At 41.6% G+C, this 21,983-nt stretch overlaps 1 protein-coding gene and 1 pseudogene across 8 annotated transcripts in view; both read right to left on the bottom strand.

Moving 5' to 3' along the window:
- Positions 1 to 21,983, bottom strand: part of EHBP1 (EH domain binding protein 1) — a 310,727-nt gene that overhangs the window by 81,796 nt on the left and 206,948 nt on the right. The window lies entirely within an intron of this gene.
- LOC139019940 (ubiquitin-conjugating enzyme E2 variant 1 pseudogene) lies at positions 6,906 to 10,625 on the bottom strand (annotated as a pseudogene).

Here is a 21,983-nt window from a genome sequence, read left to right as displayed (position 1 = left end):
AAATCAAACAAAGACCAATTAAACAAATCATAACGTTCCAGTGAACACAAGGAAGCTCACCTGGTATTTCTGGACTTCTTTCGTGAATTTTCAAATCTAGTCAGCTCTTGGCATTATAATTACCTTGACCAAAATACTGTGAAATTACTCCTCTGATCTACTAATGGCTGCAAAAATCAAGTCGTTGTGGTTTCATGCCAAGGGGCCATAGCAAGGTGGCGCAATGATTTCTGACACAGAAGACAACTTCTAAAAACTCAAAAGGGAAAATTAACGGGATGTGGTTTACAATGCCAAAGACTGTTCATTAATTACCAATTTAATCACTGCTGGAGGCATGACATTACAAAAATCTGGCTGAAAGTTCTAACAGATTATGAAGACCACCTAAGAAGACTGACCAAGAAATGTACAAAACAATTAATACTGTTTCGCTGCTATCAAAGACACTCAGATTATTTTACATCAAGTGAAGCAAAGAATTAGTAGCTTCACAGTGCCACCTCTAGGAACTGTAAATACAATAGCACAATTAGTAATGCACATGTGACTTTTTGTTCAAGGCATATATCCTTGGGAAAGCCAGAACATGATAAGGAGAACAAAAGAAACATTAAAAAATGAAATGAATAAAGATTTAAACTCTACCCTTGTGCATGCTGAGCAATAACAGAATAGGCATATAAAATATAGCTCTTAGTAATGGTGATATTATCCTGGGATGTTCAATACTAGACTGAACAGCCATACGGAAAATGTCTATGGCCATGAATAGTCACATAAAAGAAGTGCTCCTGATGCTAAGACACCTAGCCCTAGCTTCATGCATTCATGGCAATCTCAAATAAATAAGACTTTTGAGGCTAGGGGTTTGTGGCCACATAATAGAAAAGATGCTGAGTTTTTTCCCCTTAACAATGATGGTGTTTTGTGTGACTTTGAAGATATGCTAGCAAGCTAACAATATGTTTTCTAAGAAGTCTAGTAGCCATTGTTAGGATAGCAGACTTCAAATCAACTTAAATTTAGACATAATAGATAAACTATTATTTAAATCATAATGAATAAAAACCTCTGTCTTGTACAGAGGCATTTATGCTGAGCATAGAAATACAGCAGCATTCTTCTCCTATAAATGCAACTATAAAAAAGATTAGCTATACATTTAAAGTGTCTTACTGGTCTGAAACGGATTATGGTACATTAAATCTTCTGTCAATTGTGTTGGAGTAAGAAATAAGGAATATATTTTCATGTCAGTGTCCTGTGTATAGATATTCCAGCTCATATAGAGAATAAAAATCCCTAAATAAGATAAAATCTTATTCTACATGCTATTAAAGATTTTAGATTTTTTAAATAACTGATGTTCTTTTGAAATTACAAGTGCAAAGTTAACCTCCTTCTTTCTAGTAATAGAACTGAAAATATGTGCAGTTAGGAAAAATAAAAATTTTAGCTTGACCTCAATTTTAAAGCTTGATTCATAGATATTAGACATTTAAATATAACACAGCCATTATTCATAAACATATAAGTATAATCTTACATCATATACATTTTAATGATGATACAGACATAGGGCACATATATTTATTAAAATTATGGGAAAAGTTTCTATTTATCAGGGATTACCAAAATGATGTTTAGTATTTTTTACCAACTGGATAGTAACTGCTTCTTTTATAATCTGGAAAAAACCTAGTGATCTTTTCTAAACCTGCTACAATTATCAGCATGACAGACTAGTTCCATTTAAATCAATATTTTCCAATTAACATCAAAAGTACAAGGTTGATGTCCCACCTCTTCATAGCAACAAAATACCTGTTAAAGACTTAATTTACAAAGAGAGCAGCTTGAATTCTCTTGCTTTTTACCAAATAAGCCATTTGGATTCATTACCAAAGACCAAAAGATACAGTGAAAAAAGTCACTGTATCTTTTTTTGATTACTGATCTTTACAATTAACTTATGGTCTGATTAAACTGAAATTCCAAACAGAGTTTTCATCAGAGGATTCAAATATTTCAGCAAATCTCTGAAGATCCAGTGACTTGTTGCTAACGTGAGGTTTGATCTTGCTAAGAATGGGCTCCTATGCCAATTTATGTAACGGGTCACTAACTATGCTTGTAGATTAAATATCAGGCAAAAAAATTCATGTTTTATAACAACACAAGAGGCCCGGTGCATGAATTCGTGCATGGGTAGGGTCCCTCTGGGCGGCCTGCAGGGATCGGGCCGAAACCTGCAGTCCAACGCCGCCTGCAGCTCCTACCTGCCGCTCCCGCTCATCCTGGCCCCACTGTGCCTGCCACGGGCTTGTGTCCAATCAGTCCTGATCACCATGAGCCCTGCGTCTGGCGCCCTCCCAAGGGGAGTGGCCTGCGGGATTGGGCTGAAACCGGCTCTCCGACATCCCCCAAGGGGTCCCGGATTGCGAGAGGGGCGCAGGCCAGGCTGAGGGACCTCACCGGAGCACGATCGGGCTGGGGAGGGACCATGGGAGGGCTCCAGGGCGTGTCCAGCCCATCTTGCTCAGTCCCTATCGGCTGGACCCCAGCAGCAAGCTAACCTCCCGGTTGGAGCATCTGCCCCCTGGTGGCCAGTGCACATCATAGCGACTAGTCGACCAGTAACTGTCTGCCCCCTGGTGGTCAGTGCACATCATAGCGAGTGGTTGAGCAGCCTTAGCATATCATTAGCATATTACGCTTTGATTGGTTGTCCAGTTGTTCTGCCGTTCGGTCTATTTGCATATTACCCTTTTATTATATAGGATTGTAATTCATTTCTTTTAAAAAAGCTTCCAACCTTCCTAAAAAAGCTTCCAGGTGTTTAAAAACTATCTGCAGATATTCTTTAAAAAAAAAAAAATTTTACTGATTTTTTTACAGGGAGGAAGGGAGAGGGATAGAGAGTTAGAAACATCGATGAGAGAGAAACATTGATCAGCTGCCTCCTGCACACCCTCTACGGGGGATGTGCCTGCAACCAAGGTACATGCCCTTGACTGGAATTGAACCTGAGACCCTTCAGTCCACAGGCCAACTCTCTATCCACTGAGCCAAACTGGTCAGGGCCTGCAAATATTCTTATGCTACATAATTTACAGCTGAAAAAACTAAACACAACATTTATAAATTCACTGATTTTTAAGTGATCAGACCAATTGGATCAGGGGTTCTCAACCTGTGGGTTGCGACCCCTTTGGCAGTTGAAGGACCCTTTCACAGGGGTCACCTAAGACTATCCTGCATATCAGATATTTACATTACGATTCATAACAGTAGCAAAATTACAGTTATGAAGTAGCAACAAAAATAATTTTATGGTTGGGGGTCACCACAACATGAGGAACTGTATTAAAGGGTCGCGGCATTAGGAAGGTTGAGAACCACTGAATTAGATTGAAAAAAGATATCCCAATTCTTGTTTTAGACTTTATAAAACAGATTTTATTCTTTCTTAAAAATATCAAAGTAATAATTAAACTTATATGCCATTATTCTTTTGATAGGTTCAAAGTGCTTTACAAATGTACTAACAATTCCAAGGGCTGCGGGTAGCAGGACTGTCACTTCTTAGTGTATTGATCCTAAACTTTAGCACTTCAAATGCAAACATCTTTCAGCTAGCTATGTAATTATGTTTTATTAAATGTAATGATGGATTTATTACATGTATTTTTAAAAAGCAATTATATTAAATGCAAAGTAATAAGCAAAATAGTCTGAAATAGACTAGCCTGTTAAATTCTATGTGTGCATTTCTTGGGGAAAAGAGTGTTTGGGGAACTTGAGTAATGAAGAAAAATAATAATAAAAAAAGTACTTTCTTGCAAAAAAAAAATTATTACATTTTTCTCAGAGTTTGTGTTTATATTATATAATCAAGGAGGCTCCTTTGGATTATATAATGGCTAGACTGTTGAACCTGTCAAACTCCTGAATTGTGCTTTGAAAAAATGTGGAAAACAATGAAAATATCACATCTAAAATTTACATTGGTAAAATGTAACATGAAAACCAGGATAGAGCAATTGAAATAAGAAACAAAGAAATATTAATTCGGAGCAATGCAATGGCTCCTATAGAAAAATAATTTCAGGAAACACCTGAAATAGGTTAAATGAACACCTAAAGGCACAGAGATACAAATGAGTCATGTAACTACTTTCCCTAAAACAGATCTAAATGCAGTATGAACTTGTAGCAAGTTCTCATTAAAACATACAATGTGACAGTCTTGATAAAAATTAAGAAATTAAAAAGGTTTATAGTATCTGTATTTGTAAATTGCCTTTCAAGAGAAATTATAGTTCAAAACTTTCTTGAGAATAACTTAAGCAAAGTCTGTACATAAAGATCCACCAGGTAAAATTACCAAGAGTTGTTTTCAGGGCCTTAGAAACTTAGTTTTCCTAGCCTTCCAGCCTAAAGCTATTCTAATTTATGTAAGAGGGAATGTTTGGTAGAGTGGTGTGATTCAAAGCAGAGTTGGGAGCTGAGGTCCTGGAATACGGGGAAAGCAGGTGTGTCTAAGGATTTTGGTGTGCACATATATTAGCAACAAAGAAAAGTATCATAATGTAGGATTCAAGAATAGGAAGACAAGGATGACACAGGGAGCCTTAAATCCCAAAGTGTCAAATGTCATATCTGTAACTGACTCAAGAAAAGGAGATGGACACTAACTTCCTCTGCCTAGTAATAATTAATTCTGCTTTAAAGACTTTCAGAGCTGGGCTGGTGTGCCTGGGTTGGTTGAGCAATATCCTGTGTACGAAAGTTTGCTGGTTCGATTCCTGGTCAGGGCACATACCTGGGTTGTGGGTTTGATCCCTTGTTGGGGCATGTACAGAAGGCAACCAACCAATGCTTCTCTCACACATCAATGTTTCTCCATCCCCTCCCCTTTCTTCTCTGTAAGCATGTCCTCAGGTGAGGATTAAAAAAAAATCATAAAGACCTTCAAGAGAGACATTTTCTTCCTGTTTACAAACCTTTACTACCAAGACACTCCTTTCAGCAACCCAAAATTTTCATGTTTAAGCTCATTTTTTTTAAGTTGACACTGTTCCCTCCACTTATTCATTGAACAACATTTACTTAATACTTGGTGCTGAGGATACTTCTTGGTATTCAGCTCATAGTTGAGTGTGAGAAATAGGTGTGTAATTAGATTATTATATAGGATAATGTGACAATAGAAATATGCACAACATATTAGAAAAAGGTACAGGAAAGAAAATCAACTTTACTGCTAGGAGCCATGACAAAGGTGCTTGAAGAAGTGATATTTCAGTGGAAGCTTGCTGGGGTCCAATCCCAGCAGGTCCAGGGGTCCCCAAAGGTGTGGACAGAGTCGGCGAAGAAGGAATGACACGAAGACAGCCTTCAGTTGATCAGCAGCCTAGTCAGGACCTATAGCCAGGATCTCCAGCCAAAGTTCTGGTCGGAGTTCTGGTTAGGAACTGATGAGGATCTGATGAGGATCTGATGTTTATTGTCTTGTTACATCCGTATTTATACCAGCCGATTTTAATCCTGTCAATTTCTATTACAAAGGTTAGGGCGTTTCTTATCTCCATTCCAGGGAGTAAAGATTATGTAGCTTAACTACCCGCCTGACACTTAATTAAGGGGTTGTATCCCCTCCCTAACCTCAGGGAAAAATCCCTACCTGGGGAAACAACCTTTCTCAGAGAGGTGACCTTGGTTAAAACACATGGCACTAAGGAGAGCAAACATATTAAGAACAATATGCTATATATGCCAGGTCCCTTGAAACATATGCTGTGCAGATGTTTCTTTCCTGCAGTGACTGTGTCAAGCAGCAAGGATGGACCGGCTTCCGGCAGAAGCTAAGAAGGGAAGAAGGGCATTTCAGGGAGAGAACAGCAAATACTTACACAGGAACAAAGAGTATACCACATTCTCTCTGCAAGCAACTTACTTGAGTGGGACTGCAGAGTGAAAAATAAAAGAGATGAAAGAAGTTAAAAGGGCGGGGTGGTAGGGGGCAGGGGTGTGGCTAGGATGTGTAATAACCTTGCATGGGGCCATGTTGAGTAGTTGGAAAGTTTATTCTCTTGGCAAAAGTTCTTGGCAGAAGTAGCCAAAAAGTTTTTGAGCCATCATATACTCAAATTAGTATTTAAGCTATTTCCCAGTTTTCTCTTCTTTATATTTTATATGCCTATCTTTCCTTATAAGTAGATCTTTTTTCCAATCCTTTAACACTTCTCCAAATTCTCTGTAAGTTCTCACTTTCAGCCTAGAACCAGGTAAAAAAAGTCTCAAAAAAAAAAAAAAGTAACCTATACTGAGTGCCGGATATTGTCCCATGTACTATATGCAACATCAATGAGTAAAATAGCTCTACTCATTCTTTTTTTTCTTTTCTTTTTACTGTTATGTTAAACTTTACTTACAGGATGTTAAATCCTTACAACTAAGGTTTTCCCCAGAAAAAGATTAATGAAAACATCAATTGCTTTTCAGACTTGATAGTTGCTGCTTCGAAAGGTGGTTTTACACAAATACTAAATTACACACACACAAAAAATCCTTTATAACACAATGAATCACTTTTATTTCGGTATGCATCCACAGCTCAGCAATTAGTGGACTTGAACAGAAAAGTGGAAAATGCAACCATTTGCCAGGAAGCCAAGCCTGCCAATTATGGGGTTCTGCCGTGCACATCGAGTTCTTTTAAAAAAAAAAAAAAATCTTTATTGTTCAGATTATTACAGTTGTTCCTCTTTTTCCCCCCCATAGCTCCCCTCCACCCAGTTCCCACCACACCCTCTGCCCTTACCGCCCCCACTGTCCTCATCCATAGGTGTACGATTTTTGTCCAGTCTCTTCCCGCACCCCCCAACCCATTCCCCCTCCACTGAGTATTGTCAGTTCACTCCCTTTCTATGCTCCTGATTCTATTATATTCACCAGTTTACTCTGTTCATCAGATTTTTTATTCACTTGATTTTTAGATTCACTTGTTGATAGATGTGTATTTGTTGTTCATAATTTTTATCTTTACCCTTTTCTTCTTCCTCTTCTTAAAGAATACCTTTCAGCATTTCATATAATACTGGTTTGGTGGTGATGAACTCCTTTAGCTTTTTCTTATCAGTGAAGCTCTTTATCTGACCTTCAATTCTGAATGATAGCTTTGCTGGATAAGGTAATCTTGGTTGTAGGTTCTTGCTATTCATCACTTTGAATATTTCTTGCCACTCCCTTCTGGCCTGCATTGTTTCTGTTGAGAAATCAGCTGACAATCCTATGGGTACACCCTTGTAGGTAACTGACTGTTTTTCTCTTGCTGTCTTTAAGATTCTCTCTTTGTCTTTTGCCCTTGGCATTTTAATTATGATGTGTCTTGGTGTGGTCCTCTTTGGATTCCTTTTGTTTGGGGTTCTCTGTGCTTCGTGGACTTGTAAGTCTATTTCTTTTACCAGATAGGGGAAGTTTTCTGTAATTTATTTCTTCAAATAGGTTTTCAATATCTTGCTCTCTCTCTTCTTCTGGCACCCCTATAATTTGGATGTTGGGACGCTTGAAGTTGTCCCAGAGGCTCCTTACACTATCTTGATATTTTTGGATTCTTTTTTCTTTTTGCTTTTCTGGTTGGGTGTTCTTTGCTTTTTTGTATTTCAAATCTTTGACTTGATTCTTGGGATCCTCATGTTTGCTGTTGGATCTCTGTATATTATTCTTTTTTTTTTTTTTAATATATTTTATTGATTTTTTACAGAGAGGAAGGGAGAGAAACATCAATCAGCTGCCTCCTGCACATCTCCCACTGGGGATGTGCCCGCAACCTTTCAGTCCGCAGGCCGATGCTCTATCCACTGAGCCAAACCGGTTTCGGCTGTATATTATTCTTTATTTCAGTCAGTGTATGCTTAATTTCTAGTTGGTCCTTTTTCATATCCTCGAGGGTCTCACTAAATTTATCGGCAGTTTCTAGAAAATTCTTGAAAAACCTTATAACCATGGTTTTGAACTCTATATCCTGTAGTTTGCTTTCCTCCATTTCTGTCATTTGTGATCTGTTTCTTTGTCTCCGTATTTTGGCTACTTCCCTGTGTTGATAGAGTGGTTTTGTGTGCTAGGTGTCCTATAGGGCCCAGGGGCTCAGCCTCCCCAGTTACCTGAGGTGGACACTCTTGGTGCATCCCTTTGTGGGCTGTGTGCACAGTCTTGTTGTAGTTAAGCCTTGGCTGTTGTTGGTGTCACTGGGAGGAATTGACCTCCAGGCCAATTGTCTGAGAATCAGCTGGGTCTATATAGTGGGAGAACTTCTGTGCTGAAGACACCCTTATGGGGCAAGACTTTCTTCAGTGGGGCTTTGGTGCTCACTGAGTCTGTCCCCTGAGTGTGTCCCTTATGGATCTGAGGAGCTGTAATCTGGATGGTCCCAATCTGACCACTGGGTACACTGGCTCTTGGATCTCTAAGGAGGTGCTAATTTAGCCTCTGCCTGAGGCTACCCAGCAGGAGCTACGGAGAGATCTGCAGATTCCTCTTCCTTGTTTGGGGTTTGTAGGTGCTCAGATGAAGCCCAGCTGTGAAGCAATGCAAGCTGCTGTGGGACCTTGGGCCTTCTTTTGGATGTTCTGGGTCTCTCTGACCCAACTGCAGATAGTTAGGTAATTTTAGATCTCAAAGGGCCAGCCCATTCATATGCAAAAGCCTCTCGTGGAGTTCTTTCTTAATCCCTGCTGAGGACCATGAGAAGCTGCAGCACCAAAACTAAAGTATGCACTGAATTCAAGGTTTTGTTCCAGTTGTCAGATTCCAAACTAGACCCAAATGGATTGCAAAGATGACCAAATAAGAGCTCTGTTTAAAACTTCAATTTGTAAAAGCAAAAGCAATGATAGGAACAACAACAAAATTCATTCAGAGGGATCATATGTGCTTATAAGTGTCTTCTGTGGCCTTCCTGAGCTTAACAAACAAACCTATCAGCTGATGATGACAGCAGAGAGTGGCAGGGCTGCAGACCCAATTTTCATTTCCTGGGCTGCTGGAGAATAAATGAATGTGGTTCCAAAACTAAACGAGGGAGGTCAGAGCCTCTTTCCAACCTTACTTGATGGCTTCTGGCCAAAGCAAGGGAGTGTCATGGAAAGTGTTGGGTGGTGATGGTGCAAGAAAGGGACCTGAAGAGGAGGGAGGAGGAAGCAGCACCCCTTCATATAAAGGTGGTGGGGGAAGTTATGGGGAAAGCCCTGAATTCCTCACCAAAGGCCAATTTCAGAGGGGAGCAGAGGGGGTTATAATCAATGCTTCGGCCAAGGGTGGTAGTAGAGTGGGGAAAGGATGGTGGCTCAGAAGGGGAAGGGGCATCATTTAAGACTTATAAAGAAACCAGGGGTGCAAAGGAAGCACCCCCACACACCCAGCAGTAGTCCCACAGGCTGTGACCTGAAACCTTCACATCTACTCTAACAAGCCACCCCAAGCTGGAGGGCTGTTGCAGGGAGGAAGGGGGAGGGAGGGAGGAGAGGGAGAAGGCAGAGCCCGCAGGCCATGTAATCAGCAGCAAGGTGACTGTGTGATGTATCTTTTCACAGTTGAGTTAGATGTGCCCCACCAGTTATGATGGGAATCAATTTAAATATACTTTCTTGATCCCAGAAGTTCAACTATGTGGACAGTGGTTACACTTGACAGGATGATTTGTTATTGCACAACTTATATATTTCAAATGGACAAAAAATTAGTCTCATTTACAGTATCTTAAGATAAACTGCCTTTGAGCGGGAGCTTCCTTTCCAGTACTTTGAGGTCTACAAGACATATCTAGAAAATGTACTACTGTGGGAAATGAAGACTGCTTAAATCGAGTGGGGGAGGAGCGGGCCTGTGGCTTTCTTGTTCATTAGTTGCTGTAACAGTCCTTTACGTGGCTGAGGGAGTTTCATGTTTTCTTTAGACATCATTAGGCACCGAAGCTCCTGCAGGACAACTTTGATACTATATGAATTCTGCCATTTTGCTAGCACTGATATGGCTCTTGGGTCCACCACTCCATTAGAACTATTAACTCTATTCATATTAATTTTTGTTACAAATATTACAAAGGGGGGTGCTTCTGGGTATTTAGGTCCACATTCTATTTTAAGGCTGTATATTCGGTTTTCATAAATTGTCATTTAAAGGGATTAAACAGCATGAGAGGAGGTTCAAATAGATAAACTGAAATCATGGAGGCCCAATTATCATCCCTGTCCATCTTGTAAGTGTCATGTCTTCGTCATCTTCTAGACCCCAGCTAACTGTGCCATCTCCTACTCCTTCCTGGCCTTCTTCGAGTTCTTCCAACAGTCGAAAATTGCAAGGGACTTTTACTCCTGAGCCCGAGGTGGCTGTCTACTCATTCTTATTGGTATGTATCAGGTTCTAAATCAGTGGTCTCTTAAGAGTAAGTAATAATAAACTCTCCAGTAAACTCTTGAAGATTTGAGATCAGTATCCCATTTAGTCAAGGCTTAAGGTCACTCCTGGGTACCAACTTTTTTTTAAGCTCACTGGAATTCTCAGTTAAACTAAGAACATAAAAATAAGTGGTTAGCAGCAGATATATCTCTCCCGTCTGCAACTTGACTCTCAGAACCATAGCATACCTATGAAGGGCAAGGTAATTTACAGTAAATTTAAGAATAAAAGCATGATAAATTAAGGGAAAGATGAAAGAACATAAGTAGGCGAAATAGTTAGCAATCAGTTCACTAAATTAGGTGCCAGCTTATTTTTTTTTTAATTAGACCTGCCTTTAATTTACCAGAAGTCTTGATTTCTCCAGAGTGAAAAAGGATGTTGACACTGAAGTGGGGGTGGCATTAGTCATGGTTCCCTTACCTCCTTTCACAGTGGACATTTATTAATTTGAATGTCATGCAGGAAGAAAAAAAATATTTCCCTCCATTTTAAAAATGGAAAAAAACACTTAAAGAGATTAAGCACTTTCTCGTTTTAGTATCATGTAGTTCACCTTCAATTGCTCCAAAGATCCCCCTTTTCTTTAGTCAGCCAAGTTGGCCATACTACTTTTCCAAAATATGGACAATACTGCTAAATAATTCATATACCTAGAAATTATAAAGAAAATGATCAAATTAAGAAAAGTACTATGTTCTTCAAAAAGATATCTGCTGGAGGCTAAGTCCAGCAGGTCATAATAAATGCGAGAAGCCCTCAAAAAGTTGAATGGACATATTCAGCAGGGCTGAAAATCTGCATATTGTTACCTGCTGCTGGAATAGCCGAAGGCAGCTCCCCCAACCTGAAGGTCCTTATTGTTTACTGGATCTTACCTTTGATATGTATATCTGCTTTGCTAAAGGGCAAAGTATGGGAATAAAAAGCCGTAGGTCTGCCGTGGGTCTGGGACATTCGTGGGTCCGGACATTCGGACATTCGGAGAGCCCACTTCACTAGAAAGTGGAGCTTCCCCTGGCTCCCCCATGCCTCCCAAATTTATATTTCTTGTATAGTCTCTAATCCATTTATGCGCAGCCCTTCTCCAGATTCCTGAACCCTTGCTGCGGAAAAGACTGCGGCAGATATCAACCTAATATCAAGTTACACACTAAACTAAAAATCAAGAAAAAAACTGGTAAGGTCTAACTTCTTCTGTATTTGTGAAACTGGAATTATTTGACATTTTACATTCTTTTTAAATCATTCCTTAAATCATTTCAATATTAGCTAAAAGCCACAGGGTATCATGTCAAAACTAGAGCAACAGTCCTAGAATGTATTAGTTCAAGAAACTGATGCAATTGTCTTATTATACAAAATAATTACATTACTATATATCAGCAAGGAACATCTATATAGGGCTTGACCTATCTAAACAAGAAAGAGCTTTTAAATTGAGCCTAAACCATAACTGAAGGAGGTTGCAACAATATCTCCCATGCCACCGGCACTTCTTACAATGTAACTTTGATGCTCCTCCCATGGAGTGATACAGTTCATGTCTCTGCTTCTTAAGCGTTGTATCTGCTTGGGCCAACAGTAGGACAAAAGTCATGTTACATGACATTAAAGCTAGATCAGTGATGGCGAACCTATGACACGCGTGTCAGAGGTGACACGCGAACTCATTTTTTTGGTTGATTTTTCTTTGTTAAATGGCATTTAAATATATGAAATAAATATCAAAAATATAAATCTTTGTTTTACTATGGTTGCAAATATTAAAAAAATTCTGTATGTGACACGGCACCAGAGTTAAGTTAGGGTTTTTCAAAATGCTGACACGCTGAGCTCAAAAGGTTCGCCATCACTGAGCTAGATCATAACAAAGCCATACACATTCATTCACCTTACTCTCTTGGACACTTGCTCTTAAACCCACTCACCATGCTATGAGGAAGCCCAAACTAGCCCAAGTGGAGAGACCATATGGAAAGGCCACATGTAGGTATCCCAACTGACAGTCCAGCAGAGGTCCTAGCTGAAAACCAGCCCACACATCGTGCAACAGAAATAATCCATTCCTATTGTCCTATCTCAGTGGTCGGCAAACCGCGGCTTGAGAGCCACATGCGGCTCCTTGGCCCCTTGAGTGTGGCTCTTCCACAAAATACCAAGTGCGGGCATGCACATACAGTGTGATTGAAACTTCGTGGCCCATGCACAGAAGTCGGTTTTCGGCCCGGACGAGTCTATTTTGAAGAAGTGGCATTAGAAGAAGTGGAGGGTGTCGGTGGTCAGGCGACAGGAGATGCGGCGCAGGCGGGCCGTGCGCGATTCATGCACGAGTTGAGTGAGCCAGTCAGTCAGCAGTCTCATTGTGCAGTGGTTAGTGCTAGTTGCGTCCGCAAATCGCGCACGGGTGACAAAAGTACCTACTCGAAGCATAAAGTTACCTGTATTTTTCCAACCAGCTGCAAATCCTACAGGTATTTTTGTCATCAATTTAAGAATTGTAATTATTTTGTGTTGGTGGCTTTATTATTATCAAATAAAACATTCTTTTAGGTGCCCTGTTTGACATGGCTACAAAGAAGAAGCAAAGAAAAACGGAAGACAAAACCGTGAATTTAAAGTTGAATGTACCGAGACTTTCGCGTTTATTCAAAACTTAAATGGCCTTCCGACCTGTCTTATTTGTCAGGAAAAATTGGCGCATTACAGGAAATCAAATTTGGAGAGACACTTTACAACTAAACACATGTCATTTAGTACTAAATATCCTGTTGGTGATGCAAGGAAGAAAGCAGTTGAGGAACTTCAGAAGAGTCAAGAAAAATCAAGTTCTGTATTTAATTACTGGATGCTGAAAGGGCGAGTGCGTGTGCGCAAGGGCCGCACCGAGCGGGCAGCGAACAAAGAGGCGGCGGGCGGGCGCGGGTGGCCGAGTGGAGCCGAGCGCCGCCGAGCTGGGCCAAGCCGGGCCGGGCACAGGAGCGCGCAGGTGATGTGCGCGACCAGGCTGGGGTCAGCGGGCCCCTGAACCCGACGCCCCGGGCCGGCGGGGAGCCGCGCGGTGGCCGCGTGTCCGAGGGGCCGGGCCCGCCATGGCCGGGGTCAGCTACACGGCGCCCTGGTGGGTGAACCTCCTGCACCGGCTGCCGCACTTCAGCCTGTGCTGGGAGGCCACCAGCGGCCAGTTCCGGCCTGAGGACCACGACTGCCAGCGGGCGCTGCTGCTGCTCGGGGCCACCTCACTGGCCTGCCTCGCCCTGGACCTCCTCTTCCGGCTCCTCTACTCCTTCTGGCTGTGCTGCTGGCCTCGCGGGAGCGAGGAGCACCTGGACGCCGACTGCTACTGCACTGCCTGGTGTGTGGTCATCGCCACGGTGGTGTGCAGCGCCAGCATTGCCATTGGTTTCTGTGGCAACGGGGAGACCAGCGACGGCATCCATCGGGCCACCTATTCACTCCACCACACCAACCGCATGGTGGCAGGGGTGCAGGACCACGTGTGGGACACCGCGGCCGCCCTGAACCTCACGGCGGAGCTGCAATGCCGCGATGGAGCACGGGCCTGAGCAGCAGGCAGAGCCCGGACCAGGCCGGCGTCCGGGACCGCGGGGCCAGGCTGCTCATAGCGGCGGCGACGGAGCCCCCCTGCTGCTGAGGGGCCTCCTCCCAGCCCTCGCGGGCGGCCGGGGCGCAGCGAGCCCCCCCAGCCGGGGAGCATGGGGATCCCCCACGACATCCAGACCCAGAGCACCCCAGGAAAGCGGAGGGAGGCCTCCAGAGCCAACACAGAACGACTCCCCCGCCGGGGACGGCGAAGACTTCCTCCGTGTTCAGTGAAAGGGTGAGATCTCAAACCTGGGGACACGCGGCCCCCGCCCTTCCCTGCATTCTCAGTGAAGGGGCGGGGACTGCGCCCTCCATCTTACCCTGCGTCCTCCATTTTTGGGCAGGGCCATGTGCTCGGCAAAGGCTTCTTCCCAGAAGAAGCCTCTGCTAGCCACACCCAGGATTTCTCTGGACTAACCAATGATAATCAAGGGAAGTGCACGCCATTACTATGACCACATCCTGTGTAATGAGACACCGACTCACGCCTGGCCAATCGGCGGGGCCCACAGTCCCCTCTCTCGCCCTTACTCCACCCCCCTATAAAACTCCTGGTCTCATCAGGCTTCTCTCTCTCTGCCACTTGCTGTGCGTCAGTAAGGAGGGTAGGGGAGCCAAGCCCGGGTTTGAAATAAAGGACTCTTTGCTTTTGCATCGGACTGGCTGGCTCTCTCGTGGGCTCTTGGGAATCTTGAAATCTGGGCATAACAGATGCAATCTTCCAACAATGTTAATATTGCAAGTTTTGTGGTTAGTCAAGAGATTGCTGAGAGGAAAACCATATACAGATGGCGAATACATAAAAAGTTGTTTTATAAATGCATCCGAAGAGCTATTTCGGGATTTTAAGAACAAAGCAGATATTCTAAAAAAAATTAGAGTTACCATTGTCTGCTAAAACAGTGAAAGATAGAACAGTCAAAATGTCTTTGAATATAACCAACCAGCAAGTCGAAGATCTTAAATTGGTTTCAGCTTTATCAATAGCAGTTGACGAGTTTTGTGACATAAATTATACAGTGCAAGTTTCACTTTTTGTACGCTTTATTTCATCTACAGGTCCTAAAGAAGAACTTTTAGGATTATTGCCACTCAAAGGTCAAACACCTGGAGGATATAGCAAATGCTGTAATTGAGTGCATTGAAAAACATCATATTCCACTCGATAAAATTGTCTCAATTTCAACAGACGGGTCGAAAAGTATGACCAGCATAAGAAATGGGTTTGTTGCTATTTTGAAAGAAAAAAATAATCACGAGATACTTACTTACCATTGCATCATTCATCAAGAAGTGCTTTGTGCGCAGACATTTCCAGAAGAAATTTGCAAAGTTATGGAATTGGTGATTAAGATTATCAACTCCATGATAGCTAAAGCTCTTAATCATTGCCAATTTAAAGAATTTTTAGTTGAAATGGAGAGTGAGTACGCAGATCTTCTGCTGCATAATAAGGTACGTTGGGTATCAAGAGGAAACGTTTTGAAAGGTTTCGCTTCCTTATTAACAGAAATTAAAGCATTTCTCCTTGAGAAGGGTGTTCACTATCCAGAACTAACGAACGATCAGGGGATCCAAAAATTTTATTTCATGATAGACGTTACGTCTCATCTAAATCAGCTTAATCGTAAACTACAGGGGAAAGGAAACACAGTTTTTTCGATGTTAGAAGAAGTTATTTCATTCGAAAACAAATTATCTCTTTTTGCTCAAGATTTTGAAAGAGAAACTTTGATTTACTTTCCAAGCCTGTTGAAACATCGCCAAGAAAATAATTCTGATATTGACATTTGCTATTTCAAAACAACACTTTTAAATATGAGGGAAGCTTTTCTCAACAGGTTTCAGGAATTCAGAAACAGCAAAGCGATGTTAGCCTTTGTTAAAAAAAAACACCTCTCAATGCAGCAGAAAAAATGGTGACTGGCAGGAAGGTAGGGAGGGAGAGAGTGTGAGAGCGCAAGGAAGTGATAGAGGAGTGTGTGGACGTGTGTGGTGTGTGTGTATATCAGCTAGGGACAGTTAGATTCTGCAAGTCTTCTAAGGGGCTGCTAAACCGGGCAGTCTTAGACGGCGGAGCCCTGCTCCCGGCGCGGACACTCCTGGGCGGCCAGCACGGGCACAGCGACCACGCCATCTTGGGAAACAGAGCTGCTTGAGACTAGGATCCTGGCCTCAGCACCACCCAGTCTGATCTCAGACGCATACCAGGACCCTGCAGCCACTGGGGACAGAGACCTGCGACCACAGCTACAGACCTGCGGACACCAAAAGTTCAGAAATCCCCGCGGCCGATCCATGAGTAACACAGCCCATCCCCCTCCCTGCAGGCTCCCAGGCAGTGCCATAGTAACTGATAGACCCACCCTTTGCCCGGGCCTCAGTGCTGCTACAGGAACTTTAGCCTGCAAGTGCGCGAGCACCTTGGAACTGGTCCCACGCACTGCCGGCTTCAGGAGTCCTGGGCTGGGAGCAAACGCGCGAACACCGGGAATTTGTCCCACGTAGCGCGGGCCCAGGGACCCCGATTCTCTGGGCAGGAGGCAGCACCAAGTACCAGTGACTTGACTGTGTTTCTTATCACCTGCGCCTGAGATCCCTGATTCCCTGTGCATTCATACTAAGAGCCAGTGACTCCAATTCTTGGTGAAAGGGCACACAGGGACCCTGATTCTCAATGCAAGGTCGCGCAAAGCAACAGAGACTCTGATACTGGATTCTTGGGGAACTCTGATTCCTGGCGCACGCTAGGGGGCGCTGATTTTCAACACGCTCCAGGGGGGTCTCTGTTTCAGCACCGTGCAGGCAGGGTCCCTGATTCTAAGGGCATGCACGAGGCCACATTGAGCGCTGGCAACACTGACTCTGAGCGAGCCTGGTTCCCACCAACCCACAACAACAACACATCTTAGTGTCCGAGCTCTTCAGTGACACTAGGGTGGTGTGAGGCTCCCACTGCACACAGCCCAGGCCCACGCAACTTGACGTTTGAACCATCGGGAGATACTCAGAATGAAGAGACGACACAACACCCAGAGGAAAGACAATGAGGAGTTGCCAAGAAAGGAAATTAATGAAGTTGAAGCATGCAACATGGCAGAAATAGAATTCAGAATAATGGTTGTACAATTCATTCACCGGATGGATGAGAAAATCAACAACCTATGCAAGAATCAGGAAGAAATGAAAAGTGATATAGCTACAATCAAAAACACCATGGAAAGTTTCAACAGCAGACTAGGAGAAGTAGAGGACCGAATTAGTGAGTTAGAAGATAAGGCAGAGAAACAAGCTCAATCTGAACAGCAACTGGAGAAAAAAATTAAAAAGCAGGAGGAGAGCCTAAGGGAGCTTTGGGACAACATGAAACGAAGTAACATACGCATAACAGGGCTGCAAGAAGGACAAGAAGAGCAGCAAGGATTAGAAAATCTATTTGAAGAAATAATGACAGAAAACTTGCCAGATATGGGGAAGAAAAAAGTTACACAAATACAGAGAGTCCCAAGCAAGATGAACCCCAAAAGACCCACACCAAGACACGTCATAATAACGATGGCAAATGTACAAGACAAAGAGAGAATCTTAAAGGCTGCAAGAGAGAAACAGAGAGTTACCTACAAAGGATCCCCCATCAGATTATCAAATGATTTCTCAACAGAAACACATCAAGCTAGAAGGGAATGGAAGGAGGTATACAAAGTGTTGCAAAGCAAAGGGCTGAATCCAAGAATACTATATCCAGCAAGACTATCAATCAAAATTGAAGGGGAAATCTGGAGCTTTGCAGACAAAAAAAGGCTAAGGGAGTTTATCACTACCAAGCCAGCAATGCAAGAAATGCTAAAAGGAATGCTGTAAAAAGAAGAAATATAAAGGTAAGAAAGAACACAGGCATGAAAATAGAAATGAATCCAAGCACGTACCTTTCAATAATAACTTTAAATGTAAAAGGACTAAACGCTCCAATCAAAAGACATCGAGTGGCTGAATGGATAAAAAGACATGACCCATCTATATGCTGTCTACAAGAGACCCATCTAGAAAAAGGGACTCACACAGACTGAAGTGAAGGGATGGAAAAATATCTTTCAGGCAAATGGAAATGAAAAAAAAGCTGGGGTAGCAATACTTAGATCTGACAAAATAGACCTCAAAGTGAAGGCCATAACAAGAGATAAGGAAGGCCACTTCATAATATTAAAGGGATTGATACAACAAGAGGATATAACCCTTATAAACATATATGCACCCAATGCAGGAGCACCCAAATACATAAAAACCTCCTGGAAAATAACAAGAGAGAGATCAACAACAACACAATCATAGTAGGGGACTTAAACACACCACTAACATCACTGGATAAATCCTCTAGACAAAAAATCAGCAAAGAAACAGCAATCCTAAATGACTCACTAGATCAGATGGACTTAATAGACATCTTCAGAACATTTCACCCCAAAGCCATGGAATATACGTTCTTCTCAAGTGCACATGGGACATTTTCAAAAATAGACCACATATTGGGTCACAAGCAAAGTCTCCACAAATACAAGAAGAGTGAAATCATACCAAGCATCTTCTCAGATCACAAGGGCATAATATTAGAAATAAACCACAATAAAAACAATCCAAAAAACTCAAACACTTGGAAGCTGAAAAGCATGTTACTAAATAATGATTGGGTTACCAGTGAGATCAAAGTAGGAATTAAAAACACCCTGGAAACTAATGACAATAACAGTACAATAACCCAAAATCTATGGGACACAATGAAAGCAGTCCTGAGAGGGAAGTTTATAGCACTACAGGCCTACCTCAAAAAACAAGAAAAAATGATAGTAAATCATTTAACTCTACAACTCAAAGAATTAGAAAGAGAATAACAAAAAAGCCCAGAGTGAGCAGAAGAAAGGAGATAATAAAGATCAGAGCAGAAATAAATGACATAGAGGCCAAAAAAACAAAACAAAAAACAAACAATACAAAAGATCAATGAAAGCAAGAGCTGGTTCTTTGAAAGGATAAACAAGATTGATGAGCCTCTAGCCAGGCTCACCAAGAAGTAAAGAGAGAGGACTCAAATAAACAAAATCAGAAATGAAAGAGGCGAAATAACAGACCCCTCAGAAATTTAAAGAATTGTTAAAAAATACTATGAACAACTCTACTCTAACAAACTAAACAACCTGGAGGAAATGGTCATATTCCTAGAAAAATACAATCTTCCAAAACTCAATCCAGAGGATTCTAAAAATCTCAACAGGCCAATAACGATGGAAGAAATTGAAGCAGTCATCAAAAAGCTCCCAGCAAACAAAAGCCCGGGGGCAGATGGCTTCACAGGGGAGTTTTACCAAACATTCAAGGAAGAACTAAAACATATCCTCCTCAGACTATTCCAAAAAATTCAAGAAGAAGGAACACTTCCCAGCTCATTCTATGAAGCCAGCATCACCCTAATACCAAAACCAGATAGAGACAACACAATGAAAGAGAATTATAGGCCAATATCCCTCATGAACATAGATGCCAAAATACTCAACAAAATTCTAGCAAATCGAATCCTGCAATACATCAGAAAGGTCATACACCATGATCAAGTAGGATTCATCCCAGGGATGCAAGGATGGTACAATATCCGCAAATCAATAAACGTGATTCATCACATAAACAAATTGAGAGATAAAAACCACATAGTCATATCAATTGATGCAGAAAAAGCTTTCGACAAAATTCAACACACTTTCTTGATAAAAAAAAAAGAAATAAAAAATAAAGCAACAGAAAAACAAAGAAACAAGAAGAAAAAAAGAGATAACAAAATAATAATAATAAAAAAATAAAAATAAAAATGAAAAAATTAAGTCTTCCTTTGGCTGGCTTAAGATCCCAGTCTTCTGTACTGTACTGTTTCTCAGGTTCCCGTTGCTTGGACTAAAGGTCTCTCTTTAGGACAGTCCCTTTGGACTCTCAGGGACTACTTAGATTTTTTTTTTAGGAAAAGAAAAAAAAACTCTCAGCAAGGTAGGAATAGAAGGATCATACCTCAACATAATAAAAGCCATATATGACAAACCCACAGCCAACATCATACTCAATGGGCAAAAACTAAAACCATTTCCCCTGACAACAGGAACAAGACAGGGATGCCCCCTCTCACCACTCCTGTTCAACATAGTACTGGAAATACTAGCCATTGCGATCAGACAAGAAGAAGAAATAAAAGGCATCCAAATTGGAAAAGAAGAAGTAAAACTGTCCTTATTTGCAGATGACATGATACTGTACATAGAAAACCCTAAAGACTCCATAAAAAAATTATTAGAGTTAATAAATGAACTCGGCAATGTAGAAGGATACAAAATTAATGCCAAGAAATCTAAGGCATTTCTTTACACCAATAGTGAACTTACAGAAAGGGAGACTAAAAAAGCAATCCCATTTACCATCGCACCAAAAAAATTAAGATAGCTAGGAATAAACTTAACTAAGGAGGTAAAAGACTTATATGCGAAAAACTACAGGACACTGAAAAAAGAGATTGAGGAAGACATAAACAGATGGAAGAACATACCGTGTTCATGGATTGGTAGAATCAACATCATCAAAATGTCCATACTACCCAAAGAAATCTATAGATTCAATGCAATCCCCATTAAATTACCAACGGCATATTTCACAGATCTAGAACGAATGTTCCAAAACTTCATCTGGAATAAAAAAAGACCTCGAATAGCTGCAGCAATCCTGAGAAAGAATAACAAAGTAGGTGGGATCTCAATACCAGATATCAAACTGTATTACAAAGCCACTGTTCTTAAAACAGCTTGGTACTGGCACAAGAACAGACATATAGATCAATGGAATAGAATAGAGAACCCAGAAATTGACCCAAAGCACTATGCCCAATTAATATTCAACAAAGGAGGCAAGAGCATACAATGGAGTCAAGACAGTCTCTTCAATAAATGGTGTTGGGAAAATTGGACAGATACATGCAAAAAGATGAAACTAGACCACCAACTCACACCATACACAAAAATAAACTCAAAATGGATAAAAGACTTAAATGTAAGACAGGAAACCATAAAAATACTAGAGGAATCCATAGGCAGCGAAATAGCAAACAGATGTCGAAGGAATTTCTTCTCTGATAATGCTCCTAGGGCAAAGGAAACTAAAGAGAAAATAAACAAATGGGACTACATTAAAATAAAAAGCTTTTGCACAGCAAAGGAAAAACCATCAACAAAACAACAAGAAGACCCACTGCATGGGAGAACATATTTGCCAATGATATCACCGATAAGGGTTTAATCTCCAACATTTACAAGTAACTCATGAAACTTAATAATAGGAAGATAAACAATCCAATCAACAAATGGGCAATGGACCTAGATAGACACTTTTCGAAAGAGGACATACAGAGGGCTGAAAGACATATGAAAACATGCTCAAAGTCACTAATTATACGAGAGATGCAAATCCAAATGACAATGCGGTATCACCTCACACCTGTCAGAATGGCTATCATCAACAAATCAACAAACAACAAGTGTTGGAGAGGATGTGGAGAAAAAGGAACCCTTCTGCACGGCTGGTGGGAATGCAGACTGGTGCAGCCACTGTGGAGAACAGTATGGAGCTTCCTCAAAAAACTAAAAATGGAACTCCCATTTGACCCAGTGATCCCACTTCTAGGAATATATCCCAAGAAACCAGAAACACTAATCAGAAAGGATATATGCACCCCTATGTTCATAGCAGCACAATTCACCATAGCTAAGATTTGGAAACAGCCTAAGTTCCCATCAGCAGATGAGTGGATTAAAAAACGGTGGTACATCTACACAATGGAATACTACGCTGCGGTAAAAAAAGAAGGAGCTCTTGCCTTTTGCAACAGCTTG

The sequence above is a fragment of the Myotis yumanensis genome, unplaced genomic scaffold, assembly GCF_028538775.1.
Source record: "Myotis yumanensis isolate MYYU_CA2020_CCGP unplaced genomic scaffold, mMyoYum1.0.hap1 SCAF_11, whole genome shotgun sequence".
NCBI lineage: Eukaryota > Metazoa > Chordata > Mammalia > Chiroptera > Vespertilionidae > Myotis > Myotis yumanensis.
The sequence above is the reverse complement of the archived record's forward strand: the minus strand, read 5'-3'. Positions and strand labels throughout refer to the sequence as shown.